Source organism: Mauremys reevesii, linkage group 7 (assembly GCF_016161935.1).
Source record: "Mauremys reevesii isolate NIE-2019 linkage group 7, ASM1616193v1, whole genome shotgun sequence".
NCBI classification, from domain to species: Eukaryota; Metazoa; Chordata; order Testudines; family Geoemydidae; genus Mauremys; species Mauremys reevesii.
The window spans coordinates 19878279-19884523 of NC_052629.1; the positions used below are offsets into that span (position 1 = coordinate 19878279).

General features: G+C 41.7%; 1 protein-coding gene across 3 annotated transcripts in view; it reads right to left on the reverse strand.

Moving 5' to 3' along the window:
- CPXM2 (carboxypeptidase X, M14 family member 2) overlaps positions 1-5915 on the reverse strand; it is a 123423-nt gene extending 117508 nt beyond the window's left edge. Inside the window, exon 1 of one of the 3 annotated variants that reach the window (XM_039481913.1) lies at positions 5869-5915. The gene's annotated coding sequence lies outside the window, so the exon portion shown is untranslated. Of the gene's footprint in view, positions 1-4615; positions 4632-5207; positions 5446-5868 lie in introns of those variants that run through there. The other 2 variants (XM_039481912.1, XM_039481911.1) reach the window with 2 other exon arrangements.
- Between the last annotated feature and the right edge of the window lie 330 nt (positions 5916-6245).

Consider the following 6245-nt stretch of genomic DNA (forward strand, 5'->3'; position numbering starts at 1 on the left):
TTGAATTTTCACTTGTTTCATTGAAATATAAATTGAAAGCAATTGATATTGCTTCATTTAAGTGAAAAGCCATTTTCCATCAAATAAAAGTTTTGATGCAAAAAAATGTGACCAGCTCTGCACAGGATGTATTTTTTTAAACCAATCTTTTTGTCCCTAAAGCAATGGTGATAAGAGGGCAGGTTGTGGGAGCTTACACCCCTGTACTTGGAGGGTTTGAAAATGGAAATTTACATAGTAATTCCTAATTATCCTTCTTAATAGCACCTCTTGTAGCCAAAGGATGATCAACATCTGGATCTCTCTCTTACCCTTGACTGATTTCACAGATGTTCTTACCTTGTTTTCCCTTTCTAGTGTATCTACTACTCTGTTCCCTTGGGCCTACACATCAGTTGGTGCAGATCTTTAATCACAGAAAATGTGCATAATTTTACCACCATGAATTTCATAACCTTTCTTATAGAAGTTTCAGAGGTGTCCATAAATCGAATACAGAACAGAAATAAGGACACTTTCAGTTGTTGTACAGTAGGGATAATTTGAATTGTTTTTCCATGTCAGCAATAATGACCTTATTATTTCACTAACTAAATAAGTTTGAACTGCAATTATTTAATCACTGCAGTTGACCAAAAAAAAAAAAAGATACTGTTACTGTATGTAAAGACTGAAGCAGATTTACACTTCCAAACATAACAAGATGGGAGTATTTTCTCAATATTTGGATTCAAGTGTCTATTAAAGACCTGGATAATAGAATTTTTGGAATTTTACATTAGTAGCATTTTACAGCTTTAAAGGTATACATTTCAGTACATTAGCTTCCCCCCTCACATCATGCAGAACCCTTTTCTTAACTAAAAACTATTTTACTACAACATAAGTTTACTGATTTATTAATTCACCAGATTTGATAAATTTGATAGAGGGCCTGAATTTCAAAACTGAGTGCATGTAATTGCATGTGTTCAATTGTATGCACCTAATTTGTACATGTAAATACCATGTTTGTGAATGCAAATACTCAATTTGCATATACACATCTATATCTGTGTATATATGGGTTACCACAGTGCCCTTCACAGTGGTATATATATATTCATGTACTTAACTGTCCATTAGTAAGTGCGAACATCTGATTTGAGTGGGCTATCACAGTACTTGCATATGAAAATTAGGCAAACATAATAGTGCACGTGTAATTGTGCTTACTTGGCTTTGAAAAAGTAAGACCCATACAGTGTTTTTTCCCCAAAATTCCTCAGTTTTTTTCTTACACCCTGCTGTTTTCAGCTATTAATGGGATATTGCAGACTCCCAAATGGTACAGGCACCATCCACATTTCCTCACAGTACCAAACAACTGTTTTCCTTTTCATATGCACATGCCTGTCTCCCACTAACATTAATCACTGGATCTTATCTGCATGGAGAGGCCCATTTACCCAAACATCTATATCTCTTGGTTATTTTTATTTACTTTTTCTCATAGTTCAAATATTTCCTGTTATTCTATATATCCCATCTGGGGAGAGAATAATCAAAAGGCGCAGTCCTAGTAATTCCATTCCTTTTAGAAATTGCTGTCACCCCCTAACTGCAGGCATACAGACATGTTGTCAGCTCCCTTTGGACCAAATTCTGCTTCTGAATATACACATATGGTTCTCATTGCAGTCAGATGGAGCCGTGCATGCACATCTCTGGACAGAATGTATCCCTCTAGCAGCATAGGGTGGATGCGGCTTTTTTTCTTTTTAACAGGCAGGTCTTGTTTCAAAACAGAGTCCTAGGACCACACAATTTGCAGAAATTGAGCCAAATTTTGCTCCATAAAACCAGTCTGAGTCTAGTGACATCACTGAACTCTCAATGGTGTAATTAAAAATGGAATGTGTCCTAAGACAGTTTCTACCTGTTTTACTTATAAAATGCCAGGAGAGTTTAAAAATAATTGCAATCGATAAGAAATTAATATTTCCTTAAAGCAACTACAACTAGCATTATCTTTACTACTGGAATGGAATTATTCCTCTTAATAATATGTAGATCACTCTATATGGTATTTAAATCCTGGACCAACTGAAGTGAAATGCAAAAATCAGTTGAAAAGGTGCCAGGATCTATTTGTAACAAATATACATTTGGAGATTATGGACCTGCTGCTGATTTCACTAACCCCAGTTTTACATCAGTGTAACTCAGATGTCTTCAGTGGAAATATTCTTGGTTTACATCTTCTGTGGAGAACTGGATCCTGTATGTTGCTGAGAGAGAGAGAATAGCTTTGCTTCTTCATAGCTAGTTTCTGACAAACAGTTTTCTTTGGTCCTGATTCAGGAAAGTATCCCTATTAAGGAAGGCACATAAGCACATACTTATGCTTAAAGCTGAGCACATGTTCAGCGCTTTCCTGATTCTGGGCCTTAATTTTTGTTTATATCATACACTGTATGCTCCTATTTTTGTTATCACTTAATTATATTTCAAACTGCTGGGCGACCTTTACAACTTTTCCTTTCTAATCATGTGTATTTTTTTTAATTCACTAAAAAAAAATAATCTTGTAATCTAAGAAAGAAGCAGCCCTATTTCATTAGTATTCCACAGTAACATTCTGAGATAGCACATAAGGTTTCTATATGCTTTGGAAACAAAACAATAACTGTTCTTCCAAGCACCAGGAAAGCGTGTGTCCCTTTACACTTAAGATGTGTAGTAAATCATGGAACATAAAATGAAGAAAATGGAAGTAATTCCCCCCCCACACACACACACACACATATAAACCATTTTACTCCTACTGTCAACAGGGGCAAAATATATCACCATAGGAAAGGGAAACCTCAAAGTGCTATTGGAAAATACAAAGTAAGCTGCATTTAAAATTTTAGAACCATGCCTCTTACAAGCCTGTCTTCAAATGGTGACTGGACATTGAAAATGATCTCGTATTAACCCATTTTATTCATTTTAAGTGCTGTTTTTAATATAAACAGAATTTCATGGTTTTGCCAAGTGGAAGCTGCCAAAAATATTAGACACCTTCTCTTTATCTCTTGAGCACATCAAAAGTTGTCGCAAAATATGAACTACAAATAAGAATAGCCATTAATGCTCCCTTTGCTCTAGGAAAGCTGCTATTTCCTCTAGGAAAGCAATGTCTAAAATAGTCAAATGACATTAATTAAGACAATTGCTTTTAGAAATCACTTATTTTAATTGTTTAGGAAATGGAGCACAACTCCAAAGTGGGGCAAATAGCACTATCTTTTCTAGCAAAAAAAATAACATGACCTTCATAAGATCACTCTTTGCACTTTTGTGTAAGAGGAAGATGCTCAAGTTGCCATGGAAACCAAAGGTTCCTTGTTATCTAATACTTCCTGAGGCTATATCATGATCATCACATGAACCCATTTTGTGCTAGAGATGGTCCTGAGTGGCACAGTTTGGATCTGGATTTTGAGCCCCCAAAATTGTCCGGGCTTTTGACTCAGTCCACGAAAGAAATAGTTTGGAATTGGATCAGAGTTTGGATCCCAGTACTCCCTACCCCTCCAGCTCCGCGGAGGGTGTTTGTATCTGACATCTTGGCTCAGTCCCATCTCTCTTCTTGAAGGTGTATATTTACTAATTCTTCCTTTTTTTCTTTTTTTTGTAAATGCTCCATTCCTTAAGGGGGGACAGTTTAGGAGAAATGGCATTTAAAGAAAGCAGGTTAGACAGTATCAACCAATGTCTCTGTGACATATTCAGAAAGTTGTAAACATGGGTAAAAGTATTTTCGGGTACTTTTAAAAAGAATACTTATGGCAACCAAATTCCTCCAGGCCCCAGCATGACTGGTGGTTTTAATGCCAACACCACACTGACCTAGCACTTGGCAAACACATTCCAGGATTGATACCAGTAGGAGCCTAACTAGGAAGGGGGACTGAAGAGATTCACAGGTGCGCCAAACATTTGTAAAACTGGCTGGCTGAAGGAAAAGGAGCTAGTTACTAAGATTATTTTATTGACGTGTTTGCATTTGAAAGACTGTAGCTCTGAATTAATGCTTATTTTAAGTGATGTGATTTTGACATTTGTGTTAATCAAAACAGATAAATACATTGCATATTTGGGGAATGGGCTGGACAACACAGATCCTACATAATTTTGAGAAACAATGGGACAGAATGGTCTCACTATCTATACACAAAACCTGAAAATGTTATGTAAATAAAATGCCCTTCAAATTCTAAAATCAATGTCCCTCAAATTAGTAGGAAACAAAAAACACCTGCTTCCAGCAAGTTCCCAATGAGTTCACCAATTTACACTGTCCAGTTATTCCCAAAACTAAACAGATTATAGGGCTGTCTTTGTAGCGTAAGAAGGAAATAGTGTTTCCCTCCGATATACTAGAGCAGTAGTTCTCAAACTTTTTTTTTCGCAGACCACTTGAAAATCGCTGAGGGTCTTGGCGGACTTAATGATCTTTCCAAATGTTGTTTGTACCATCAGCTAACTATTGTAAAGCGCTAAATAAAAAAAACCTTAATAATAATTAAAGTTTTTGTTTACAAATAAAAGCACACAACTCATATTATATCATCGGTAGTCTTACCTTTCTAATGTGATGGATGTGCCCTCTCTCCCCTGCCACGGCAGCCCCCGGGATAGGGCTGGGAGGGAGGGGGGGTGTAGAGAGGGTTCGTCAGGGTTCATCCCTCTCTGGGGTGCCGGGGAACCACATTGCCTCCCTTAGTGCTTGCACGGCCCCTTGGGGAATCAGTTGGGCCGCAGGAGTCCTCGCTCAAGCCGTCTGGCAGGGGGCTTAGCACACACAGGTAACAGTTAACAGATAACTAGCCCAGGCCCTGGGTCAGGGCCTGGCAGTAAAGAGTCACAGCTCAGGCCCTTAGGCAGGGGCTGAGCAAACACAGGTATATAGCACACCCAGGCTTCAGGCTCTGAGCGGCCTGGGAGAGGGGGATACTACCACCCACACGTTGGGTGGCGGGACGGGGGTGGCGGGGAGAGACGCAGGCCCTCCCACTCCACTGCGTCCCAGCCCGGGGCCCTAGCAGTGGCCACAGGCCTGCTGCTGTGTCAGTGGGGATCCTGGCCACCGCACACTGACATGGGTTCCGGCTGTGCCGCAGCCAGACTCAGGTCGGCTACCCCCGGGCTACTTCCCAACTCCCCTCTGGAGGTACCTGAGTCAAGGTTGTGTCCTCAAGGGGGTCAATCACCATTGGATCCTTGGAGTGGCTGGCGAGGGGCAGGCTCAGCGACTTGTCAGGGTAGCTGGCGAGGGGCAGGCTCAGCGACTCTCCCACACGCTGGTCTGCATTGAGTGTTGGCCGGTCAGGCCAGTCTCCAGGTCCACCGCTGGTTGCTGGAGTCTCCCCGGCAGGAGCTGGGCCAGAGGCATCTGGCCTCTCCAGTGGCTGCCTCTCGAGTGAGCTCTGGGGTTGAGCTCTTATTCTTCCTGTCTGGCCTCTGACCCACTGGGGGGCGGGCTTGGAGTGCTCTGGCTCCACCCACTCTGGTGTCTGTGGGAGCTCGTCCCTCTCTGGGACACCGGGGAACCACACCACCTCCCTTCAGCGGGTGTCTCCACCTCTCTCCCCCACCGCGGCAGACCCTGAGTTGGGGCTGGGAAGGGGGTGGGGGATCTTTCCCCTGCCACAGCAGCCATAGAACTGAGGCTGGGAAGGCCATCTCTCCCTGGCAACCGCAGCCCTGTAGCTGGGGAAAGTTGCCTCTTTCTCTGGCCGCCACAGCCCTGCACATCCCAAATTCCCCCCAACCCCTCTTCTCACCCCACTGCCCTCTCCCACCTACCCCTTTTTCCCCCCAAGACCACCACCTCACCTTACATGTGTGTCTTCTCCAGGCACACAACTTAGAGGGAACTATCCGCAGACCACTGAATGGTTTGAGAACTTCTGTACTAGAGTATTCATTGCACAGCTGGCTGTCACAGGGGTTAAAGTGGGATGCCTCTGCCTGGCACACAAAGAAGAGAAGTTTTGTCCAAACATGACATAATGTATGGAGGCTGCATTATTTACATCTAATACATTTGTTTGAAGGTGGAAATACCTGATTTTGTTAACATTCATAATCATGTACTTTTGGACAATAATACTCCACTAAACTTAATATACACTAAATACCATCAATAACATTATTTCCCTTATAAAAACAGTGAAGAACCTGAATGATTCATAAAGAACATAGGCAGTTAA